Below are 15,341 nucleotides of genomic sequence, written 5' to 3'. Positions count from 1 at the left end.
ATGCTAGTATGCTTTCTATCTTGTTACTGCATCATTTGTCTTTCTCAGCGGCGTTGACATGTTCGATGTGATGATAAGTTTCCCCTCCTAGCCTTCTTCTGTTCTCGATAACCGGGATAGCTTGACTGGTGTAGATGCCCCCGTCCATTTAGGGGCACGTCAAGGCAGCCAAACATATGATTGTATGAAGGTAATATATCAAGCAATTGGAATTCAACGTCGAACCAAGATGGCCCCATCTGCAGACAAAGATTAATATCCCCAATCGTGGCCCTTTGAGCCCATCAAAGGCTTTCACGTCATGCTTCTTGAAATCTTCACTTAACACCTTCATCAAAGCATTCTTGTGCGCCTCTGAATTTTGAAACACTGATAGGATGGATATCTAAGCTGGGGTTTTGTTCAAATGATCGCCAGGTCATATAGATCCTAGTTCTGAGATTCTTATCCTCCCTTGATTGGTGACTGAGTCTGTCTCCTCCTTCTAGACCCAGGATCATTTTTCATCCATCTCTATCACATGTATTCCACCGCCCCTATGATCCGGGAGAGAATTGCTGCGGACATTGGGTGCAGCCTCTTTCGCCTGTATGACCTTGTTGTCAATCAATGTCTGGATTATATCTTTCAGTGTTCGGCACTCGTCAATGGTGTGCCCCTTTATACCGGAATAGTATGCACAGGTTTTGTTTGGGTTGACCCATGGAGATGGGTTCTCCACTGCCACAGCGGGAATAGGAGTGGTGTAACCAGCGGCCTTCAACCTTTCATACAGATGGACAATAGAGATTATTGTGCGATAAAATTGGGTCGTGGTCTTGGATAATTTTGACGAGTCTGAGGTGACTGGAAATGAGATGGTTGGGAATTATAGGTGTGATAGACAGTGGACGATTGAGAATATCTGGGAGATGAGGGTTGATATATAGGTGGAGGTGCTTGGTATGTGGGTGGGGGTGCTTGGTATGTGGGGGAGGGATTCTTCCCCGGTAGCTTTCTTCATCGATATGCCGCCATATTGTAATGCTTTATTTGTGGCCTGTAGTGCCTCAAAGTTTGTTACCATCCTGCTTTTGATGCCTTCTTTGATTCTTTTCTCAAGTTTGATGATGTCAGAGAACTTATGGTTTTCGTGTTGAACCTGAATCGGTCCATGAAATGAGATGCCATACTCACCCAGTGGCCATTTCTTAGGATTCTGCTGGAGCATCTCCCGTCTAATATGTCCATAGATGAACCCTCTGTACTGTCAAACATCTCGAACTTGGGAGGTTTGTAACCGTCTGGAAGTTCTACATCTGGCTGTATGCATAGGTCTTCATAATTCAAACCTTCTATCCCTTTGCCTCCTTCGACACCCTGAACTCGACTTGTTAATTTATTGAGTTCCTCAGCCATGTTCTTGAGGAGCAGGTCCTTCTAGGTTCACATATATAGGATTGTTTGGTGAGTGCTTGGAATCTGGGTGTAGTGATGATCATTGGTTGAGTTTTGAGGGCCGGGAATAGGTTGTGGTTTGTTCTGGGAGTGTGATAAGTAGGGGTTTGTGGGTACTGGATTAGTTGATGGGGGTTGGATCGGTAAGGGATTGAGATTTTGAGGTCGAGTTGCATATTAATGCGGTGCATGAGGGTTTTGTGGATGTTGGTTCAGTGTATTTTGGGGAGGTGCTGGGTTTTTGGTGTTTTGTTGGTTGACATCGGGGACATTCAGGGTGAGGGATTGGTTTGCTAAGTTGCGGACCTGCTCAAGTTCTCCCTGTAGCTCTAGTATCTTTTGTTCCAACCGTAAAACCAAATCATTTGGTGCCGGAGTACTCCGACCATCTGAATTTTTTGCATTCGCCGCATGCTCTCTACCTCCTTCCGTACAATGCCTCAAATGGGGCCATCTGAATGCTAGCGTGAAAGCTGTTATTGTAAGCAAATTCTATAAGTGGCAAGTGATCATCCCAACTACCTTTGAAATCCAAGACACAGGCCCGCAACATATCCAATCACATTCAGAATAGACTCCTTTAATTAGGGGCAATTAGCTAATCGTTAATAATAGGGAGTCTAATTAAGGAATGAAGTTCAAATCAAACCAAATAATGGAGTTCAGAATAAAATAATCAGGGGTCTAATTAAGGAAAGAATCACATAGCGGAATCAGTAAATATACAGGTAATCAAATGAGGCAAGAATGACTAATTAAGGTCTTAAACATGGAAACAAGCAAGACTTAGGCATACAAATCTTTAACAGAGCAAATCAGTCGGCAAAATTTCAAAGTAACAATGATTTCTGGAATGAATATATCAACTCCCATAAATAGAAAAAAAATAAATTAAATAAAGGCTTCACAAAAATATAGAAGTTAGCCGGAAAATCAGATTAGAACCCTAATAGGGCTCAATTAGGGTAAAATTACAAAATACTGGATTTGCCGAAGAAAAACATGCAAGGCTGAAGATACAGAGCAAATTAATACGATTGGAAACACGGAAAGACCTAAAATCGAAGCAAGAATTGGAAATATCAGTATATTACACAAAGTCAATTAGGCAAAATCGAAGGAATATGAACATACATAGATGAGAGCATAAGTTTAGAAACCATGGATTATACCCTGAGACAGCAGAGACGGTTCTCGCCCCAAGGATCTAAGCAATTGTAACCAAATGGTATAAATATGGCCATTTGTGAAATAATTAGAACTTAATAGGGTTATAAATAGCAAAATAAAATCAATGAAATGTTATAGAGCCATTTGTGATGCAATTTTGTAATTATTTATATAAATAAAATACTAGAATAAATTAATTTAAAAATATAGAAATTATGAAAAAATATCAATTGATGCTAATGCATAGTTTTGAAGGTATATATGCACTTTAAGAAATACTATACGAAAAAATTGGGTATCAACTCCCCGTGGAAGTGACATTAATAAGTAACACCTAACCTACGCGAAAGAAAACGTATATGCTCATAATTTCCTTCAAGAAAATTACGTGATAAATCTCTTCAACAATCTTCACATTTTTAGCAAATTTCAATTTAATCTTACATCTAGCCTTGGCCAGAATCACAGGAAATTCTGAAAGACCTCTGTCCCTTATATGAGTTAATAAGACCAAAGAGAGTGGCAGAAATCGGAATAATAATGTATAATTACAGACTTCAAGTTGAAAGGATGGACTTTCTCTATCTCATATATCATGTGGGCACTGAGTGTCTTTATCTAAAAATAATAAAAGAGAGAAGAAATCCAAATCGTAGTAATTAACGTGGGCCGTAGAGAGCAAAGAGCAATGAGCGGCGAAATTCCATGTGCTATTTCTCGTTTAACATACATCAATCATTGCTTGTCTGTTGCCTTCGCTCCTATTCGCCGGTAACACGCCCACATGATCATCCTGCTTTGCTCCTCACCCCTCGCTCCTCCATATGGCTCTTGTTTGTTTAGGAACGTGAAGAAAGATTTTGTATTTGTTTTTTCACCGGAATATTTAGTATTCTTTTTGGTACAATTTGTGCAGGAAAGTTACTTTGGGATAAAATACTCCCTGCCGAAGAGGATTTCATACTTAATACTGGAATCGAAGATCTCTAATTAAAAATGGAAGATTACTTATCATTATGTTTATTTTGAAAATAAGAGTAACAATTAAACTTGTTTGTGGTTTTAAAGATACGCGATTTAGTTCAATACTAACTAATAACCAAAAAATCAAATGTATAAATTTGAGAAGAAAGTTGAATCAAACCAGTGCTTAAGCAAGTCTTGACCTCGAGCTAGGTGGCCTCGAGGTAGGTCAATAAGAATAGTAAAGTAAAGACAATAAAGTTAAGAGACAATTCTGATGAGTAATGAGCAAGTAAGTAGGAGAGTATATTCTTTTGCCAATGATTGATTATCGTTACGAATGATTGGGGTTTCCTTTATATAGTAGGGGAACCCTATATAAGGTACATTTCTATTTACATTAAGGAATCTTATTGGGACAGTTGTCTAACCGCCTAGTACGAATTCGTATTAACTCGTACAAATCTATTCTAGAATTTACGCCATGCTCTTCCATCATGCCGGGCTTGAAGCGCGAGTAAAATACCAGATTTTGACCGTATACAGATAGTCCACATGTTTCTTAGAGTAAGATGATAAGACACGATTTGATCCTCGATCATCCGGTGCCTCGATCATGATGTCAATCTCGTGACGTCAGCGACTGAAGTGATTGAAAGGTCGCGTCTACATAGTTCTCAAGGCCGTTAATTGAAGGCGGCTGATGGTCGACTATTGGCTTCCCAGATTCTCCTTAAATCTTTCTCAAAGCCTCACTAGCTTCTTCATCTTTCCCGAGTTCATCCTTTCTTCAACTTGTTCCTGCTACAGCATCAACTTCTCCCCTGATGATTCCCGAGCCATGCGAGATATATTCCGATTTCAAAATCGATAAGCCTGCATCGGTCCCAAGACGATATGAGCCCATGTCTCGATACATCTGCTTGATAACTGATGATGAACTTGAGCAGGTGAAAGAGAATTGTAATTGGGAGGATAAGGATGTCGTGATTCCTTCCCCCGAAGAGGCCATCACCACCCATGTGGTAGGGTTTTTAAGCATGTATATTTACCTTTTCACATTGGGTTCTGTAGATCCGGCACTAGGTCCCTTTGATTCAGTCATTCTTGATTTCTGTCACCAATATCAGGTGACGCTTGGCCAGATCTACCCTTCTTTCTGGCGCATCGTCAACTTGCTCAGGTATTACTCGGGAAAGGTCAAGGGGATACCTTTTACCCTCGACCACCTGATCGACTATACAACACTCGCCTTTATCGAGGCGGTCTGATAAATCTCCAGCGCTAATCCTCGAAGGCACTATTCTCTAGCATCGATAGGACAACCGCTTCCGATTTAATTCCTACTAAAAGGATGCTTCCCCGAGGAGTGGAACATGAAACGTAAGTATTCACCTATCGATTATGATTACTGCTCTGCTTTCCCTATTCTTTCTCGATCTAACTCCCTTTGCAACTGCCCCTTGATTTCCTGGTGCGATTCCGGACCTTGCAGGTTGGGTTCATGAACTGGCTTCCACTTCTTCACATGTAGAACGTTGTTGGCGTGATATGGCCAAGGGTCGGTGGAAGCTAAAAACCATGGTGAGCTCCCTCATTTATATATTGGTATGCAGGCTCAGCGTCTTCTCAAGCAAGTAAGTTTACGCTTCCATAATTATGCTCGTGACATATTCTCAAAGAGGAGGAGATTAGGGTCCTTAGAGCCAATTTGACGAATGCTCATTGAGCAGATAATGTAGCTTTCCCGAGTAGTTGGGGGAAAGAGGCCGAGACCCTGGGGGGGGAAGAAACATATGGATCATCTCGGAGAAAAACACACATCGGGACATGCTTACTTCTATCGAACGGCAGCTTCAAAATCAGATTGAGAAGCTCAAAGCAACGGCCGCGACTGCAAAGGCCAAATCTGCGGCTGCCAAAGATGCGACCCGAGGATGCGACTCCCAAAGTAGATTAGGCTCTTAGGATTTTTTTTGTGTAAGGTCCCTTGTGGGCACTATAAATCGAATCAATGGGCGATATTTGAACTTACAATGGAATACCTCTTAAGGATTTTTGATGAATCCTCGAGTTTTAAGCGAGCACGGGATGATGGGACCCTTAGGTCCGCGACTCCACATGTTTTGGCCCTTAGGCTCTTTTAGATCGGGCCATTATGGCCTCTAAAAGATGGCTATTATTTCCCCTTTTCGGCTTAGAAGACTTAGTAAAAATTTATGCGAAAGGGTAGTCCCCGATTATGATCTTGGCCCACGGTTCATCTAACCGTTTGGCCCATTAAGTTTCCTATCAAGGCCCTCTTTGGCATAAAGTATTTTTCTCGAGAATATAACCTTCAAGATGAGCGAGAAAAGAAGCCTTGGATACTGTTGAATTCTCCGTAGGTAGCACATAGTTGTTGCCTCGTTAACTCGCCAATTGGGATAAAGTCATTGTGTAGAAAGGCCTCGACCTTTGATCGAACGGAAGGTCATACATTTCTGGTTATATAATATCTCTCAATTCTTTGTTTACGCGCGGCCATCTGAACAAGTGTAGCTTCTTGTTTTTAATCTAATAACTCGAGTCTAGTATTCATAGCCTCGTGATTTGATTCCTCCGATGCATGTCAAAATCTAGCACTGGGTTCCCTTCAGGGCTTCTCTTCATATTCCATTTGCGTCATTCCGAAAGCATGTGCTTCCACCCATTTAGAAAAGGAATTTAGATTTCCTGGGGCCGTTGGCAGAGAGCCGACGATATCCATTCCCCATGTTGATGCGGCAAACCTTTGACATTTATCACACTTTCTGACAAACTCTTTAGTGTCCTTTTCCATGCTATCCCAGTAATACCCTGCTCTAATAATATTGCGAATCAAAGACTCGACGATGGAGTGATTTCCACAAGTGCCTTCGTGGATCTCTAGTAGAACGTAATCGGTGTCCCCCGGCCCTAAACATATCGCCAATGGTCCATCGAACGTCCTCCTGTATAATGTTCCATCTTCATCCGATGTGAACCCAGCAACCTTGATTCGTAGAGCCCTCGACTCTTTATGATCCGATCGGAGCTTTACACTTTTCAGATATTTGATATACTTATTCCTCCAATCCCAAGTCAAACTTGCAGAATTTATCTCGGCATGACCCTCCCGGGAAATTTCCTCGACTGATGACCCCAAGTTTGCAAGTGTGTGCTCTCGAGGTACATGATCTAAAGTTCATTCCTTGAAGCGATGCAAGGTTACCTGTAACTTGTCTTGCATCCTATCTTCTCGAACATCGAAGCTTTTGTTTACTTGGTTTACTACCAACAGAGAATCGCACTTGGCTTCAATGACTTTTGCCCCCAATCTTTTAGCTAGCTCGAGACCTGCAATCATGGCCTCATATTATTAGTCAACCTTTTAATAGATTGTCTGATAGTGTTACATGTAAGTAAAATCGACCATGAAGTCAGCTAAGATTTGAGACATGATGGTCGTTCGGGGATGATATTCGATATCGTACCCGCCAAGTTCGACGGCCCATTTGGCCAATTAGCCTGATACTTATGCAAAACATTTCGGAGAGGATAAGTGGTTAACACACATATCAGGTGACACTGGAAATATGGTTTTAGCTTTCTAGATGCGCTTATTAATGCAAGTGCTAATTTTTCTAAGTGTGGATATCTAGTATAGTAAGGACCTCGAAATCAATCGGCCCAAGGAGCTATCCGTTCCTTAAGCTTCATGTCGCGTGGCATCGATTATGCAATCGATGTTAGGTAGTGGAAAGGAGTCTTTAGGTCATGCCTTGTTTAAATCAATGTAATCTATGCGCATTCTAAGTTTGTTCCCATTTTTACGGACTACAACTATGTTGGTTAATCATTCGGGGTATTTTACCTCCCAAATAGACCCCATTTTAAGATGTTTAGTTACCTCTTCCTTTATGAATACATGTTTCACCTCGGACTGGGGCCTCCATTTTTGCTTAACTGGTTTGAAACCAGGGTCGGGGCTTAGCCGGTGTGTTGTTATTTCCAGTGGAATCCCTGTCATGTCTAAATGAGACCAAGCAAAACAATCCATGTTATGGATAAGAAATTGAATGAGTTTTTTCCTGAGTTCGGGGGTCAACCCCGTTCCCAGGTATAACTTTCTCTCGGGCATATACTAGATCAGTATGACCTGTTTCAGCTCCTCAACCGTTGACTTGGTTGCATCTGACTCTTCGGGAACAACGTAAGTTCGAGGGGTAAGGAAATCTTCTTCTTCTTCTTCGATTACCTGTTTCCCCGATTCGGTCAAGGCTGGGGACAATGATTGCTATTTGGCCATCTGCTTATCTTTGGTGCTCAGTTTTTCCGAGGCCGAAGGTACCGGTATCGGTGTCACCTCATCGACTGAAAACATTTCCTTTGCAGCTTGTTGTCCCCGCCTCCCCTCCCAAGTAGTACATTATATCTCATGTCGCCTTCGATGACATGGAATTTTGTATCTTGGATGGTCCCGACCACGTTCACTGGTAGGATTAGGATGCCCGGGCCGGTTCTTGGTGCATAGTTTGAATTCATAGCGAGATCATTGAGAAACTCTCGAGGACGACCCTCGTTGAACAATCGAGCTACCTCCTCCCTCAATTGCCTGCAGTCTTCGCTCCTATGACCATGTGTGCCATGATATTTACACATCATGTTTGGATCTCTTTGGGAAGGATCGGATTGTATAGGCCGGGCTCCAATAGCCGATACCATCCTCGATGCATCAACACCAAAATTGTACTCCGATAACCGAGGTGCTTCTGCGGGATAGGTATGTTTATCAAAACCATTCTTACTCATAAGCCCCTGAGAATTCTGTCCTCGATCGTTTCTTTGATCATTCCGAGGAGGATTGCTCCCCGAACTGTTGCTTTTCGATCCGCGACAAATGGATGATAACGTTCCCTATTCGATCTTGGTTCCCTGTCTCCCTTCATTGCATATGCCAAGTCACAGTACTCGATCAGATTTTGCTTTAACTGTCGTGACGTGATCAAACTCCGCTCGTTCAACCCCTGTGTAAAAGCTTGCACGGCCCAATCATCCGAGACCGGTGGTAATTCTATTGGCTCCATCTGAAATCGGGATACGAACTCCCTTAGAATCTCATCACTCATTTGTCTTATCTTGAAAATGTCTGATTTCCTTGTTGCAACCTTTATGGACCCGGCGTGTGCCTTCATGAAGGCGTCTGCTAACATACCAAACGAATCGATAGAATTAAATCATTGCTCCTTTTGACAAAGTTTCCTTAAAGTTTTTCAACAAAACCGACTCGATCTCAACATCATTTAAGTCGTTTCCTTTCATCCCACAAGTGGCGACCCCGTCTTTGAAGTTGAGCGATAGCAATCTGTTGAGCTTGTAGCATTTCAAATATCACTTCCTAAATCCGCATTCAAAGCAATGTGTGAACTAACATCGACTTGTTCAACATTTGGCACTTCCCCAGGGTTTATTGATGGTACACCGGCTCCCGGAGCAATTACATTGTTATTTTTCCCACGAAATCCAAGACCATCATCGCTATGTACGGGTGCGTTTTGTGAGTTTGACATGTTTTAAACTGAGAACAAAAATTCTTTACAAGAACAAGTGTGAAAAATAACGTGTGTTATCAGAATCAGTACTAAAATAATCACTATTATCTATGCATTTAGTTCAATACTAACTGATAACCAAGAAATCAAATGTATAAATTAGAGAAGAAAGTTGAATCAAACCAGTGCTTAAGCAAGTCTTGACCTCGAGCTAGGTGGCCTCGAGGTAGGTCAATAAGAACAGTAAAGTAAAGACAATAAAGTTAAGAGACAATTCTGATGAGTAATGAGCAAGAATGTAAGAGATTATATTCTTTTGCCATTGATTTATTATCGTTACAAAGGATTGGGGTCTTCTTTAAATAGTAGGGGAACCCTAAATAAGGTACATTTCTATTTACAGTAAGGAATCTTATTAGGACAGTTGTCTAACCGCCTAGTACGAATTCGTACTAACTCGTACAATTCTATTCCGGAATTTACGGTATGATCTTGGGGATACGGCGGTAATCTTGCTCTTTCTGTTACAAACCCATAACGGCATCATCTCGGGGTTGGTCATACTCGGCTTCGGTGCCCGTCGCGTACTTCGATCTTCGAGCCTTGTATTATGTCATCAGGCTCGAGCTTGGTCCATCGAGCTTGAACTCCATCCATCCTGGATTCGGGCTTGAAGCGACTCTTTGAGCCCATAAAATCGGGCATACTCGTTACCGTATACCATCCCGTGTGAGAGAAAGGCTTCGACCTGTCCTATGGCTGTCACACCCAACCTCGTGGGAGCAGGACACTGCATTTGATACCTTAGAACTTGTAACTTGAGTGAACCAACATATTTTTTTCATTCCTAGGCACGGACAATGGATGCGTCGTGATAAAGATACTCCAAAAAATTTGGAATTGTAAATATCTGGCATATTAGCCCATAAGTCCTTCAAAAATCTAACGGGAAAAATTCAAAAAAGTCAGATTTACCAGTGGTCATTCAAAAGTAGCCACAACTTCAAAAGTAACCGAAATTTAGCCATTTTTCATGTAAAGATAAACTGAACAAAAATACTGTTAATAATCCGGAAAAATACTCCAGTATAATATACTGGAATTCCAGCATACTTATGTTGGAACTCAAGTATATTATGCTGGAGTTCTAGTATAATATACCGGTCCAGCATAATATACTGGAACTTTCCGCGTGTTGGAGTTCCAGCATAATATGCTGGAAGTTCATACACAGGTGCACCGATCTCCAGTATATTATGCTGGAATTTTTTGTGTTCCAGCAAAATAGTGCCTATTTTTTAATAATTTTGCAAACGCTGGCTATTTTTAAATGACCAGTCCGATTGGCTAGCCCGTGCTATTTTTACAAATCTAATACATGTTTACGTGAATATGATGCCAATATTCTAAACATAAATACATAATCAGTGTACATAGACTTTTAATCACAAGGACTGCTTAAATACATAAATTTTCTTGACTCACAATACCCACTAAAATAACAACGGGCTCACCATAATCAGCTAAAAAGAGAGGAAGGTGCCTAGCAGGTAACCATGTCATCATGAATCCCAATACCTGCATCCACAAAAAAGATTCAATGCCCCCGACAAAAGAAATATGAGTACATAATGAAGAGTACTTTATGTATCATCAACCCCTGGACAAGAACATATAGAAAACTATGAAAAGGTGATATGCAATTTCAAAATATTTCATAAAACATATACATTTATGCTTTAAACAAACTTATTATCTTAGATTGGGAGTCCCTATTCACTTACATAAACATATCCACAATGTGTATCTCATGGTGCTCTGACTTTTAGTCGAGACGAATTGGACATCTCACCATAATACTATATGAATGATGATATGTTTTTTAGCAAAAAAATAATCCCAACCAAGGGAACCGAAAACAAACGTGTCTATCTAATCACCCAAACCAATGGGTACGACTATAGTCCAACAGTAGCATATGCAACTTTGGGTATAAAATATTTGCTTTGTTGATTAGGAATACTCGCAAAATAGTTTATAAAATATTTTATTTTATTTGGTACCTTTGGCCTTAAGTCATTGTCATTTAGTTATAGATAGTTGTCATCAATAACCTATATTTGGTTCTTCAAAAGTCCAATTCAACTCATAATAATACTCATTCTTTTATGTAGGATCTATTCTTGTGTAACAATCTCAATTCCTCCATTTAAGGTGTTAAGGAACTCATTTCATTTTGTTAAAGACACCCAACTCTATTCATCGGGCCGCCCCTGGCTCGTGTGCGTAGTTCTTGGCTCTTCATGCGTAGTGAGATGGTCTTATGTGTGTGGTTGTGCATAGGCAGCTACTCTCCTACATAAGATGGCTTCTCCCATGCATAAATCTGATATCTGCTACATAGGCTGCATTTAGGGGTATTCATAAAAACCCGAAAAATCGAACCAAACTGAAAACAGAACCAAACCGGCCAAAAAAATCGCCTTGGTGCATCGAAGGTTGGCCTCGTGGTGGATCAGACCAAAGCACGAGGACAAGGTACCGAGTTCGAGAAATGAGGTGCCTGTCGAGATTGAGGCCAGTAGCGATCGAGAATAAATAGGGTAGAATTTGAGCACACTCAAGAGGGTTCTAATCATTTTGTAGGCATATTACATTCACGCGTATCAAAGCAATACAATACAATGGAATCACCGACCCTAATGAACATGTCACTTCTTATATGTGCGCAATAAAGGGGAAATGCTTAGAAGATGATGAGATTGAATCCGTTCTATTGAAAAAGTTTGGTGAAACTTTATCGAAGGGGCAATGCCACAATTAATCACTTCGACATGCTTGCAGATTCCTTCGAGGCCGACCTCCAGAGAAGATTCGTACTCGGTTCTAGATGGAACGCATGGGCTTACCCCTGGTCACAGATGATTGGGCTGTTCAAGCTTTTACTCAAGGTTGAACAAATTCTGATGATCTTGAAAGAATGCACATCACAGATCGTAGAAATAGCGGCCCGGGACGTAATCTCGTTCAAAATGATCGAAGGAATGATCGATGAAATAGCTCCCGAGGGCTCATGAGTAAAAGTGACTTCTATAAACATGTCGAGCCCAAAGAAGCACCACGATTGTCAGAATACCACTTCAGCATCGATGCATCGGGTATTGTATCGGCCATCGGATGGATCAAGGATACTAGATGGCCCAGACCCCTACAGACCGATCCATCTCAGAGGAACCCTAATCAAATATGAAAATACCATGGTACGCATGGTCACAAAACCGAAGACTGCAGATAGCTGAGGGAGGAGGTAGCTCACTTATTCAACGAGGGTCTGCTTCGAGATTTCTTGAGCGACCTAGCAAAAAATCACTTCAGAGACAAGGATGCAAATAGGAAACAAGACGACCAGTATTTAAACGCACCAAGGTGACAATCACGAGGGGAGAAGCGAACTTGGGACTACTTACCAGAAGCAGTCTTGTCTTTCAACGACGAGGATGCAGAAGGGATCGAACAACCTCACAACGACGCACTGGTAATATCTATCCTTAAGAATAAAATTCAAGATATACGTGTGTTGATTGATCCAGGTAGCTCGGCAAATATTATTCGATCAAGGGTCGTAGAGCAACTCGGCCTCCAAGATAAAATCGTCGCAGCGGGTCGGCTTCAACATGGCAAGTGAAACCACCAAAGGGGAAATCACTCTGGCAGTAAATATGGTCGGGACCATCTGGTCACGCCCAACTCTAGTCCTAAAAAGGATAAGCGGTTGCTGCAAATATAATCCGGTCTAAAGTCCGGGCGAAGTTGAGACTTATGTTTCAACTAATAGCACTACAAGATAAATTATCAACTAACGAAGAAAGGGTTGGAGACTAAATTAAGGAGGTCTAGAGTTATGATTTCCATTGTCGGAATCCTTACAGCTATGTTCCCTACAATTTTGCCGATGTATTCTCTACTGATCGTGAGCACTTTAGGTGTCGTAATTCTCTCCCGAGCAACTACAATAGTTTACTAGATATATTCTCTCGAACTACGCTAGTTGGCTTCATCAAACCGCTCACTATGACCATGTCAAGGCTTTGTTATTTCTAAACCTACCTTTAAACCCAATGTATTGATTTCTCACATACGTTAGCAGTGACGTTGTTCAACAACTACCTAAATATGTACTCTCTCTCGAGCAGTACCCACTAAATAGGCACAGTCAATTGATGGCCATTTAATCAACAGCAACAAATACATAGTTGAACAAGTAGAGAAATACATGGCTCAATTATATAAAAACATAACAAGTATTGATCCTACAAAAGGTTCCATCAAAACCCTAGAAAAAGAATTAGCTATTCATAATAGTATGCAAAAACACAATACTAGAATTCATAACCAATCATTAAGAAAAGTTCGTTCTTGACTCCTTGCCTGGGCGGTCGCGGGCCAACCGCGGTCCAACCGCGGTCGTTTTAGACAATTCTGTTTTGTACTTTTTTCCACTGTTTTCCAGCCGCGGCCCTACCGCGGTGATTCATATTTGACCCCAAAACACTCTATATCCTCCTCCTAACTCGGAGTAGCTCCTGCAAAGCATAAAAACCTCAATTAGAGCATTTGTTATCATTTAGCACTTAAAACATCAATAAAGTATGGTTAAATTAGAGCATGAATAGCATCTACATCGCATAATATAGGCTACTATCAACACCCCACACTTAAACCGTTGCTAGTCCTCTAGCAACAAAACCACACTCTATAGGCCTAATCATAACTAGGTGATCGCAGCGGACTCAACCTTAGGAAGAGTGGGCGCTAATACTTTTACCCAATAGTGGTATCGGGGCCAATTTCCACAGGAAGCTAGAAAAGGAGTTGGATATTTGCTTAGCCTAGAAATGAGTGTTTGCTTCTAATTGATCTTCTAACATTTTTGGGTTTTTATGATTATCAACTACAATTTAACAACTACTAATTATAACTAAATTATGCTAAGATATTAATTCTAGGTTGTATGCAAAATAGAGAAAGACACTAGGGTCGTGGCATTTACCTAGGTGGTCAACTAACGGGTGGAGATTCCTAATACAAGAATGATGATTATAGGGCTTATGCTATAACCGTTGCACGATTGCACTCACTCTCACACCTCTCGGTAGAAAGAGTGATTTTGCCCAATTGACTCTCTCGAGACCAATTGGGTAGACCAACAAGCCCAAGCAACTTAGGGTTCAAGTTGGGTAATTACTCTCTCGAGGTTTAACCCGTTAATTGGGACTACCATTCTCATGGGTCCATCCCAATTCCTTGCTGGGTTAATTTTGGAGTCATAGACACTCTTTCTCAAGAAGAGTCAAGACCCACTAAGCTAGACTTAGTGTTTGCAACCACCAAATCCTAGTTAAATCATAAAATTAACCCAAATAGCAAACACCCAACATCATTCAAGCATTAAACAATCACACCCATTAATTACCCACACTAGGGTTGAGCCACAACCCTAGCTAATGGGTTTAGCTAGACATAATAGCAACAGAAATTGAAGAAGTAGTAGATAAAATCAACATATTAATTAACTAGAATGTTAATCTACAATAATCCACGATAAACAAGATGCAAATGCCCAAAATAGGCTAAAACTTGAGTCTCACGAGTGCAGCTGCTATCTGATATTTAATGCTTGACCTAAAAATAATAAAATATTCTATTTATCGCGATCACTCCTTCTGAAGCTGGGAACGCGGACCGCGCTAAAAGGTAGCGCGGCCGCGCTGGCTAATGGATTCTCTGATCTCGCGGCCCGCAGCAAACAGTGCGGTCCGCGCTAGGTCTTCTTGTCCCCACTTCAATGATTTTTGACACTTGAGCAGGTTTCACTTCGTTTTGAGCCGATTTTTGACTTTTGTCATCTTGTCGCTCAAACCTGCAATCAAGCGCACTTTGTAAGCATTCTGGGTCTATTTTATGACAATTCATACATAAAGATAGGCAAGTATGGGCATAAAACGTGTTAAAATCACAGTTATCACCCACGCCCCCCTACAAGATAATAGTAGAAGGACCCGGAGGCAATGTCTCACTGGAGCAGGGATGGGAAGGCTAGAAAACCGCCATAATAGATCCATAACACCCACGGGGAATAGGAACTGTGTGATCATGAGTGGAGGGCGAAGGTCAAGAACGTGTTCTCAATCTTCCCCTCTGGGACAGTGCCCGGGGCTC

Source organism: Nicotiana attenuata, chromosome 1 (assembly GCF_001879085.1).
Source record: "Nicotiana attenuata strain UT chromosome 1, NIATTr2, whole genome shotgun sequence".
Lineage (NCBI taxonomy): Eukaryota > Viridiplantae > Streptophyta > Magnoliopsida > Solanales > Solanaceae > Nicotiana > Nicotiana attenuata.
The sequence above is the reverse complement of the archived record's forward strand: the minus strand, read 5'-3'. Positions refer to the sequence as shown.